Consider the following 12,265-nt stretch of genomic DNA (forward strand, 5'->3'; position numbering starts at 1 on the left):
TGTGCCGATGACCTATTAGACAATCTCCTGTGCAATAAAAACAATGTTTCGCATTGTTCCTGAGTTCAGTGAGATGCAAGGAAAGATACTGTTGGGAGAAAGAACAAATGCTCCTAGAGATTTGTTTACGTACAGAATAAACCGGCGCAAACACAATGAGGGTATTATGACAGTAACTTATGAAAACAAAAGCGTCGCAGGAACAAAGTGGGATCCGCTTCTGCAGGAGTTCAAAGCCAATGTATTAGCAATGGAAAGCACCGGTGACATCCACAGCCCATCCTGGACACGGTGTCAGTGATAACTGGCACATCATCTGCAGAGGAATCTGAACATCAGTCATAAGGAAAAGTCAAAATATGGTTGTCTAGAACAATGTTTCTTAACTTTTTTTTCAGTAAAGGCACCCTTTAACCACTTCTGGACTGGAAGGATTTTCCCCCTTAAAGCGGAGTTCCGGCCACGAAATTTTGTGGCCATCCGCTTCCTTTTTGTCACCTGAAAAAGAAATGGATAGTTACGATTTCTTTTTTTACTTACCTTGTTATTGTAGAAAAATATACTCACCTTTCTTCCACTTCCACCCTCTGCGCCGCAGCCCGCGCCGTCTCTTTCCGGCTTGCAATGACTCCTGGGAGCTGAACATCATCGCTCCCAGGAACCAATGCGCCGGCACCGGCCCAGCTCGTCACTTCCGGTGCGGCGCCGCATTCCCTGCTAAACAGCTTCTGGGCATGCCCAGAAGCTGTGGAGGAATGCGGCGCCGCACCAGAAGTGACGAGCGGGGCCGGTGCAGTGCATCGTGGGACCAAAGAGGACGCAGAGGAGGACGCGCTGGCTTCAGCTGCCCACATCCGAGATGGCAACGCTGGAGAAGAAATCTTAAAGGTAAGTATTTCTTCTTGCAGGTAAGTGCGACCCGGGACAGTACAGAGGCTAGCCATTGTGGAATGTACTAGCCCTGACTGTCCCCGGGGGTATTTTTATTGAAAATTTTTTTTTGCGGCCGGAACTCCGCTTTAACCACTTTAAGACTGGAAGGATTTGCCCCCTTATTGACCAGGCCCTATTTTGCGATTCGGCACTGCGTTACTTTAACGGACAATTGCACGGTCATGTGACACTGTACCCAAATACATTTGATGTCCTTTTTTTCCCACAAATAGTGTTTTCTTTTGGTGGTATGTGATCACCTCTGCAATTTTTATTTTTTGCGCTTAAAAAAAAAAAAATAGCGACAATTCTGGAAAAAAAAACAACATTTTTTCACATTTTGCTATATAACATTCCACCAAAAAATGTAAAAATCTATTTTTTTTAACATTTTAGGCCAATTTGTTTTCTGCTACATATTTTTGGTAACAAAAAATCACAATAGGCGTATTTTGATTGGTTTGCGCAAAAGTTATCGCGTCTACTAACTACGGGAAAGATTTATGTCATTTTTATTGGTTTTTTTTTTTTTTACTAGTAATGGCGGTGATCTGCAATTTTTAGCGGGACTGCGACATTGCGCGGACAGATCGGACCCCTGACTGACATTTTTGAAACTTTTGGGGGGACCAGTGACATTACTACAGTAATCAGTGCTAAAAATATGTACTGTTACTGTAATAATGTCATTGGCAGGGAAGGGGTTAAACCGGGGGCGATCAAAGGGTTAAATGTGTACCTAGGGGAGTGATTCTAGCTGTGGGGGGAGGGGCTTGTGAAATGACCATAGAGACCTGTGATCCTATATAGAAGGATCACAGAAGCTCTGTGATCCAGTGTTAATTTTGGCAGCAAATTTCAATTTAGTTTTAGTCTTAGTCTTAGGACTAAAATGGCATTTTAGTTTTAGTCCCATTTTAGTCTTCTGCAAGTGTTTTAGTTTTAGTCGTATTTAGTCGACTAAAACTCCAGTACATTTTAGTCGACTAAAACGTCCTACATTTTGGTTGACTATAACTCATTTTAGTCATCTATAATCGAATGGGTGTAGTTCAATTGTAATTTGTAATGCATTATTTAAGCATTTCTCTACAATTTCCAAACTCATTATATACTACTGCTGGTCCTGGAGTGAAAAATCTAATATGTTATTATTTATGGTATTAAGGTGTACTTTTATGAACGGGTGAATTTTTTTCTCCGTTGGCTTCTCTACAGTTCTCCGGGGAAAATGATCACATCTGGCACCCATTTTATGAATCGGAGCACTTCAGTTCGCCCAGGGTGATCAGAGGAGAACGGTTTTCTCGGAGATCTGTGTAGAAGTCAATGGGGCGTCTGTAATCCTGTGAGACAAAGCGAGATTACCGTAGTATGAAAATCCCTGGCGCGCTTTAACAAGCAGTGATAAATTATCACTGCTGAGTACACGAGGTTAATAAATAATAGTCCCTTTACATAAATATATATATATATATATATATATACACTGAATACACGCACACATACATTGTATATATATATACACATTAAATATATATCTACATGTATGTGTGTATATATATATATACATAAATATGGCAGGGGGACATGATTACTGTGTTGGGGGGTCTGAACGAGGAAGAAGGAAGTCCATAATCTTCCTTTTTCCCCCTCAGTTCTCCTCCGATTCTGTCTTCACTCCCCGCTTCACAAGCTCCAGGCTGGTGAACCCGGGAGTGTGAATTCTGACCCAGATCACCAGTGAAGTGCGGGGATCGCAGCTTCATAGCCTGGCTGTTTCTGTGTCAAGCAATGACAGATTCCCATGTGAAGAGATGATCAGCGGAGAACATGTTCTCCCCCGATCATTTCTGTTTCATAAACTGAGAATGATCGGAAATGAGCTGCGATCAGCAGGATCACTGCTCATCTCCGTTTCATAAAAGGACACCTAAGCTTTGAGCATGCACCAGTGTTAATTGTGGCAGCACATTTTGATTTAGTTTTAGTTATAGTCTTTTGACTAAAATGCCATTTTAGCTTTAGTCGTATTTTAGTCTTAAGACTAAAATGCCATTTTAGTTTTAGTCGTATTTTAGTCATCTGAAATGTTTTAGTTTTAGTCGTATTTTAATCGACTAAAATTGTGTTAATTTAGTCGACGAAAACGTTTTAGTTGGTTTTAGTAGACGAAATTAACACTGCTGTGATCATTCCAGAGAGAAGAACGGTCTGCTGTGCTTACAACAGCCACCCGTTCTCTCTCAGCGGGAAGCGATCGCGGGTGTCAGGCGGCAATCGGCCCCATGCATCGGAGTCCCCGCTGCCAAGTGGGGGCAGGAGTGATCCGCCGGCGGCGCTCGCTCACCCCCTAGCAATGTATACCTATGGCTGTTCGTGCAGGAGGGCCAGCCTGCTGCAGTATTTCTGCGGCGGGCAGTCCTTAAGCGGTTAAAATATTATAGACAGTCTTGAGGCACCCCATTCTAAAGTGTAAAAACGATTCTATTACCACAGCAATATCCACACAAGTAGGACACCCAACGTTAAAGGGGATTTATTCTTCCATAGCAAATACACTTTTGCCAACTTGTACTGTTTCTCTTATCCCTCAATTTTTCTCCATCACTCAGCTAAGGTGCCCTCAAGAAGTTTGTAATGGTTGCCCAATGAAATCCTATGGCTTTGTGTAACTAAAAGGCAGCTTTAAACACAAGCCGGCTTGTGTATCATTTTGGGGCAATTTTTAGGCATTTGCCAAGGCACCTCTTAAGAAACCTCAAGGCACCCCAAGGGGCCTGGGCACCCTGGTTGAAAAAGTCTGGTATAGCACATTTAAAGGCCATGAAAACTTTCTGTGGAGCAATAAATAATTTATAGGATATGTGATATAAGCATTTATAAACTCTTTTGTTGCCAGAGCCATTTTTGTGTTTTTTTTGTACACTTGTTTAATCACTTCAGCTCCAGGCCAATTCTAAAACTTGTCACATGTATGTAAAAATCTACATTTTATTACTAGAAAATTAATACAAACCCCCCCCCCCCCCCCCAAACATTATATATATATATATATATATATATATATATATTTTTTTTTTTTTTTTAGCAGAGGCCCTAGAGAATAAAATGTTTGAGTTGCAATTTTCTATGTCACACGGTATTAGCAGTATTTCAAATGCAATTTTTTTGGAAAAATAGCTTTAGTGCATACAAACGCCTATATAATGCCCAATTTTTTGGTATAACATAAAATATGATGTTACAGCAAATTAATAGATACCAAACGTATCATACTGTAAAACTGTGCACGCCCATGGAAGGGAGCCAAACTACGTTACCTAAAGATCTTCCTAGGCACCCTGTGGTGGTGCTTTAAAATGTTTTATCATTTTTTATTATTTATTTTATTTAAAATTGTTATATTTATACTGTCTCTTTATTTATTTATTTTGTAATCACTTTTATTGAACAACATCCCTTGTGAAAGCATGGGCCTTGACAGGCCCTTTTTATGGAGAGATCTGGGGTCTATTAGACCCCAGATCTCTCCTCTGTCCTCCAAAGCATCGCATTAAAAAAAGATCGGTTTGATCTGATGCTTGCACAGGCCGGTAATGGCTTGTTTACATGAAACTGACACTGGAAGTGACTAAGAGCCCATTCACACAGGGGCGACACGACTTGCTGGGGCGACCTGTGAAGTCGCGGTGCACAGCGTGCACCACGACCTTGGCGCGACATGCACGGACTTCATATAATTGAAGTCAATGCAAGCCGCCTCCAGGTCGCCCCAAAGTAGTACAGGACCCTTTTTCTAAGTCGGAGCGACTTGTGTCGCTCCTATTAGAACGGGTCCTGTGCTAATCAATGGAAGGCGACCCACCGCCTGACAAGTTGCGCTAGTATGAATAGGGTCTAAATACATTTTCTGACATCACACAGTGGGGGTTATTTACTATAACTGCATGTTGCAAAGCCTGGTGCAACTCTACACAGAAACCAATCAGCTTCCAGGTTTTATTGTAAAAGCTTAATTAAACACTCTAAAGTTAGAAGCTGATTGGCTATCATGCACAGCTGCACCAGATATTGAGTGCACCAGTTTTACTAAATCTCACTCAGTGGGATTAATGAAATCATTTCCTCTAGTGTCTCAGGAATCACATGCCGTTGGTCCCATCCTTACTGGGCTCTCAGATTGCTCAGGAGAGCCCAGTAAAGGGGGGGTCACCTTCCGCCAACCGTAAGGACGGGTTCTCAATAGCTGCCGCTGTGGCCTGCAGAAGGGGGTCAGGTTCATTCCTGTTCTCCATTTCAGGTGTGAATCAGGTCCGAATTTTTTGCCTGAAACGGGAACTGAGCCAAAGACGCACAGGACCCTTCTCCGGTGCTTCTACAGTTGGCCTGGAGCTGTGTGAACCGGCTCTATTGAGAGCCAGTCACAGTATCCTTTCATTGGAATTATGTCCTGAGTTCAGCTTTAACGTTTTTTTTTTTTTTTTTTTTGCTGTCATGAAATGTGATGGCAGCAATAAGTCACTGAATTCCACCTGCACCCGCTTTTACCGACCACGTTATCCTGCCCGGCTGGTTATAGATCTAGGATTGCTTTATTGCTTTTTAAAAGAATGTGACGTTGTTTACATAGGATCTGCATTTCTCTACAATCTGATGACCATATGGACTCCCTAAAAAGCAGGAAAACACCATTATAACCTAGAATACTGTTTGCCCAGCTGCTGTGATTGCCGATTGCTGAATGCACCTGCCGGGGATAGTCTGTTGCTGCTTCCGGAGGGTAATTGAGAGCCATGGCTTCTTATCAGCTCCTTTATTGGCTTTGCTAAGCTTGCAGGTTGTCTGCTGATGAAGTCACACCAGAGCAATGGCCTGGTCATGCAAGAGGACTGTCAGCTCTGATATTTTATTTCATAACTTATGATTTACAGCAAGGCCATTATAGACGGGGAACGGGCGAGCGGTGATGTGACGATGGCCCTGCGGCTAATATGATGTCAGCCAGCACCTGTATTTCCGATTTTGATGTGCAAAATCTAATTGTAAAAGTCAAGGCTATCATCATTGCATAAATTTATTGCTAGTGTGATTTCACAAGCTTAAAGGGAAATCCTGGCTTATTGCATGTTGACTTATTATTATTATACAGGATTTATATAATGCCAATAATTTGCTCAGCTCTTTACAAAATAAAAAGGACAGTACAGTTACAATACAATTTAGGACAAGAAAGGTCAGGGCTTACAATATAAACGAAGGGGCAAATGATACAAGAGGTAATAACTGTGATGGGATGAGTCAGAGGCGTAACTAGAACCTTCAGGGCCCCAGTGCAAGAAACCATGAAGGGCCCCCCGGACCCCTGGCCAGGGCCCTTCCCTTCAAGCCTGAGGCTCTTCCCACTGATCCTGGGGCCCTTTACTCTCATTTCGGGGCCCTTTCTTATGGTCCCACAGCGGGACCCTTTCACAAGTTCTGCAGTGGGGCCCCCTTCCTGCCATCTTGGGGCCCAATCGCAGGTGTGACCTTTGTGATCCTGGAAGTTCACCCACTGGTGTCAGTAGTTTTTATTTTTTGGTATTTTAATTGTATTATTTTTTATCATTTTATTTTATTTTTTAACAATATCACTGACTATGACTCTGTCCATTCAGAAAAGGAAGGAGCTGGTAAATTACATATTTACCGACCACTTCCTGGTTCTCTATTGTGACACATCCATTGCAGCAGCCCGCAGGGGAGGGGAGAGAGCACAGTGGGGGGGGGGGGGGCACACAGGGGCCCAGAGACAGCAGAACACAAGTGTGTTGGATAGGAGGAGTGGCGGGGGAAGCATACAGAGGAACCAGGACAGTGATTTCTCTACATACTGCCCCCACCGCCCCTCCTATCCAGGTGTACAGGGGAGCCACTTAGGCCCCCTGGAGCATGGGGCCCGGTTGCAATTGCAACCCCTGTAGTTACGCCCCTGGGATGAGTTGTTCAAGAAAGTAAGGTTCAGTTGCAAGCTAGAGGCAGAATAGGCTTTCCTGAAGATATACGTTTTCTGTAGGGTTGCACCGATACTAATACCGGTATCGATGCCGATACTAAGCATATGCACGAGTATTGGTAGTCGAGCAAATGCTCCAATACCTGAATCCAATACTTTCAGGCTTGGTTCTTTCAGCTGACAGTGGGATTCCCCCACTGACAGCTGAAGTGTAATAAAAAAAAAAAAAAGCCGGCAATCATCGTTTGTTAAGAAGCGGGGCTGCCGCGTCCTAACAACCGATGATTCATTCAGCTGTCAGTGGGGTTTCCCTGTTGACAGCTGAAGTGTAAACTGAAATCTGGCAATTGGAGCTGTCAAAAGAAAGAATAAAAATCAGCCGGGCAATGTTTATCAACAACATTGCTCAGCCGCTCAGCCAAAAGATAAAAAAAAAACATTGTTTCTTTTTGTATCTTACTGTTTTTCTATATCTGCAGATCAAAGGGATGAACAGGTCCACAGATGAAGTCAGTTTAAAGCAACCTGTCAAGTAAAAAAGAAAGGTGTTTTTTTTTTGTTTTTAATTAAATGTTCTTTATTAATCCCTAATTTACTCTAATCAGCGTTAATTAACTCTTTATTCTCCTCCACTGAAGTATTATTTTCCTGCTGATTTTTTTTTCTTTTTCACTTCTATTATATAAACTAATAATTACATCACCTGTTTGTGAGTAGACATCTTTTAATTTTTTACAAATAAAAACCTAACTGAGGATAATGCGCTAGGCTGGTGCGCCCTTTTTTGTGTTTGTGTTTGCAGTGTTATGTCGACCACCCCGGTCGTAGAGGGCAGCAAGGTCTAGCCATTGGGGATGCCAAGTACGAGTCCTGTGACAGGAGTAGTCTGAGAGCCTTGTCTCTGAGCGCAGGAGTAAGGTGCCAAGCATCGTAAATTTATTTTGGGGCAATCGGAGCCGCCTGCCCGCTGCATCAGCTTCCCTGCTGACAAGCGACATGTACGGCGATTCGCCTGGGAGCGGCTGCCTGCCTCAGTAAATCTGCAATGGGAGGTCGTAAAGTGGTTAAATGATATCGATATTTTTTAAAAAAGCATGCCAAATATCAGTTTAAAGTGGTTTTGTAAATACTTACATATACCCAGTGAAGCGTATAGCTTCAGATGATACATAGAGATGGAACAAATTTTCCTACATAAGTTTTACTTGTATATCTGCAGTCTTCTTCTCTCTACACCATTTCAAAAGTGAAGATCATGTTAAACATCTGTCTTCATCTGCCAGCAACAGAGAACAGGCTGCAGTTACACAGTCTGAGAGCCGATTGGAGGAAAGAGACAACCCCCCCCCCACATAGGCAGAGGAAGGAAGGAACATTCTGAATTGACAAGCCCAGTGCTTATCTCCCTCTTAGCACCCTTCCGACACAAATGTTTAGCTCATGTTATCTCATTAGTGGGAAAACTTCTCATGCTGATAACAGAGGAAGGAAGCACCAGATAAAAAGGACACTTAGAGCTTTGGAGAGAGACAAGTAAACACTACAGACATATGTACTTTACTCAAACTTCATGACTGAGGTTTACAACCACTTTAAGTTGGTCATTTTAAAAAGAGAACGTAAAGTCAAATTTATTCTACACAATTGTAGTTTCTATCCAAGGTTAGTTTAAGATCATTTTGTACTTTCCTTTTTTTTGTCTATACAGGTCAACATGAAAGCATGGGAAACTCATGACAAACACATCGCAAACATCCATGTATTCTGGTCCTCAAGGCTATCACACGTTCACTTTAAAATCCCACAATGGAGTTTCATGTATACGTATATCTGTAGATATTCACAGGAAAAAAAAATATTGACACAATAAACAATTTAATATGAGCATAAGAATATTTAGCTTTCATAGGGAACATCATCTCCCTTTACTTAGATGTGGTCTGGTTATAGGCAGTTTTCTTAGACAAACCTGGCAAAGCATCAGCAACTTTAAAAAAAGCAAAGAGAGAAAGTATACTTCTTATTGGAGGAGAGAAAGTTTGGAAAGGCTTCTTATTACTCTGCAAATATGCAATAACATTTTTTTAAAAACTTTTCTCAGCACAATGTTTTTATATTTCAGCATTATCTAAAAATATGTTCCTTTGCATCTGTATGCTTAGGCTAAAAATGTCGGTTTCCGGCCAGGCTGCAACCAAAATATGTAAAATACTCTCCAAAATGTAAAATAAAAAGTGCTTTTAAATATAAGGTGACTCTAGCAGTGTGAGTGAAAATCCATCATGAATTTTATAGTTGATGGGTGGGATTGGGAACGTAGGTGCAGAGATCTAAGGTTGACCGTAGACTGCCGATGCCTCCCTAAGGGATATAGGAAGAAAGACATTTGCCTTTCCATGAAAGTGCTGAGAAATCCCTGTCTCAGCCAATGGAACCCCCAATATGCATCCTTGCCTTTACTTAGTTAGAAGTTAATCCTGTTCCACAGACACAAACTTTAAAAAAAATCTTTTATGATGATCACTGTATACTGTTTGAAGCACTCGTTATTGTTTCTCTGAGAATGAGATTGAGAGATGTTTATTTATGGTAACCCCAGAATCCTCAAAAAAGCTGGTAGGTACTTTAGGGTCCTTTCACTGGGCTTTTGTTCCCCTCAAACGGGTTTCAAATTTGCATACATTTCTATAAGAATAAAACCCAATTGATGAAGTATCAAATGCACCTGTCAATGAATTCTGAATGATCTCAGAAATGTCTCAAACCAATGTCAAACTAATGCCTCGTACACACGCATCGATTATTGGCCAGTAATTTTTGGCCAACGTCCGATCAGCCGATTTTCGGCTTGTTAGTATGATGCTTTCGACAACCGACTCAGACTTTTCGGCCGAATAAAATCTGGTGTGCAGGCTATAAAATTTTTGTTGGCCGTCAACATAACGGCCGATTTTCCATCAGTCAGTACAGATTTCGGCAGACAAAAATCTGATGAGCAAGACTGGGCATGCTCAGAGAAGAAAAAACACACGGAAAGTAAACCAGCACATGACATCACTTCTGAAGTAGATTTTTGTTGGCCGAGAAAATTCGTGTGCAGTCTAGGCACATTCCAACCAACAAAACACAACTCTGGACAAAAGTCGGACGATCGGTCGGCCGATAATCGTTGCGTGTGTACGAGGCATAAGTCCAAAGCCCATCAACACAGGCCCTTGAGCTGCCTGCATGCGTTAAAAGACATAAAATGTTTATTGGGTGCTGTCAACTCTTGGCAAACTTTTACACCTATGTGGGAATGAGGGCTTACCTGATTGGTGGTCCAGGGTCAGATGGAAAGCGAGGAGCTGCAAGCATAGAGCCCAGGGCTGCTGTTAGAAATCACAGGGCCCTGTACAGCCTACCTGGCAGCCCCCCACCCTAAAATTTATGAAGACAATATTTTCACTAAAAATACATTTGTTTTAAAAAAAATATATATTTTTTTAAATGTTAAAAATGTTTACAATTATTTTATTTTACATTATTTTTCAATTGTTTATTACAATATTTACGTTTTTTTTCCAATTTGTTATTTTTTATTACAGGACAGGGAAGCCTGCAGTGCTGCAGAAGGGGGGAGGGTCACAGTGAAATGGGTGCACACAGGGAGGGGGGGGGGGGGGGGGATCAGAAGCAGGCAGAATAGGGAGGGGGATCGGTGTTGGAGAAGCAATTACAGGAACGATGCACTGTGTCTTTGTCTCTCCCTGCAGCAGCTAAACCTGGCAGGAGGGGGAGAAACTGACTTTCAGCTACTGCGGAGAGCTGCACAGGGCTTCCTTCTCTAATTGCCCCTCCGCCCGACCGCACCGATTCCCCTTGCTGTTGGGGCCCTATGTGCCCATGCCCCCTACAGGACGACTGGTGCCCCCCCCCTATCAGCAGCCCTGATAGAGCCTGCAGGAAAGTGCAAGTGAGGAGAGAATATTTTACCCCCACCGCCCTCAATTGGGTTTTGTAAAGATAAAAAGGAGAGGGTGATAAGATGAATGCCACAGCAGCATGGTGGATTGGGGAAGGGGGGGTCTTGGGTGCTTGCCTTTAATGGGTTGTTGGTGGTTCCTTCAGAAACTAGGTCTTCTCTGGAAAAAAGTGCATAATTCTGGCCTGGTCTGATATTTCAGAATAATTATACAGAAATACTTTACAACAATTTCAAGCTGTAAAGCCTAAATCCATCCATTTTTTTTTTAGCTTTGGACAGACTAGGGGCCGATCAGGGGCAGACTGGCAACTTTTGGCCCAGGGTGCAAGTACAAACCAGCGGCCCATGGTGCAGCGACTTGGTCCTGCTCCTACTCTCCCTCTTCCTGTCCTCCTCCTGACCCTCATTCCAGGCTGAAGCTCCACTCCAGGTACTTTCTACTCACCGGCTGAATCCGGGTTCCTGACCTGGCCAGTAGGGACTTTTGGGAGGAGCTAGGACAGCTTGGTTGGGTCTGGGGGGGGGGTCTCCAGTGGGGCATTAAACCGGCCTCTGCTCAGACACAGTTTACACCATCCATGCTAGGGGTAGGCCTGTGCTCTATCCTTATCTTTACCAGGAATCCTTTAGGCATGTCTGTGGAAGAAGCAGTGCAGCCTTTTTACGGGGCATCAGAGCAGCCAAGGGGGCAATCGCCCCCCTGCTCCCTGGACCAGTCCTCCCCTGGGGCCGATTAAAATTATTTGTCAGGTTTTATTTTCTGTTTGTGACTCATTGGGGACATTTTCCCTGTGACATTGATACAAGAAGTAAGATTTGCAGTTGTCACGGGGACAGGAAGGATTAAACAGTAGGTCTAACCCTTCCTTACTCTACTAAAAAGGTGTTTTTCCATGTCCCTGTTGGAGAAATAACCCATCAGGGTAAATCCCTCTAACAGGGACACAAAGGGCGATAAAACCCTGGCAGAGATTGTAACCCTTTCTTGCTGTCTTCAAAACAAATTAAGTGTTGGGTAGAGTTGGTCTTTACCATTGATTAGAGTGTACCTTTAATTTACAACTGGCTGGCCATTTTAATCTTTGGTAACCAATTAGATGGTGGATCATTTTTACACAGAGGCCAAATCTTTTTGACAAACCGATATTAGTGCAAAAAGACCTGAAATCGCACTTGCAAAGCAAATACATCATAAAACACTGGAAAAAAACGGTTTTGTATAAATTCTACGAGAATAGCTTTCACTGTCAGAGAAAGATGAAAGAAAAGTGGAAATCCCCTTCACATGTGGAGCCGAGGAGAAGAGCCAAGTCTCGCTGCCTACGTACACCCAAGAGCCGCGCCCGGCCAACAATGAATAGCTTTTATCA

General features: G+C 42.8%; 1 long non-coding RNA gene across 1 annotated transcript in view; it reads right to left on the reverse strand.

Moving 5' to 3' along the window:
* Positions 1-1,769: 1,769 nt before the first annotated feature.
* LOC309565207 overlaps positions 1,770-12,265 on the reverse strand; it is a 1,884,446-nt gene continuing 1,873,950 nt past the window's right edge. Inside the window, exon 3 of the long non-coding RNA XR_014225795.1 lies at positions 1,770-1,944. This is a non-coding gene — a long non-coding RNA (uncharacterized lncRNA). The remainder of the gene's footprint in view (positions 1,945-12,265) is intronic.

This window comes from Pelophylax lessonae (assembly GCF_965119305.1).
Source record: "Pelophylax lessonae genome assembly, chromosome: 10".
Classification (NCBI taxonomy): Eukaryota; Metazoa; Chordata; class Amphibia; order Anura; family Ranidae; genus Pelophylax; species Pelophylax lessonae.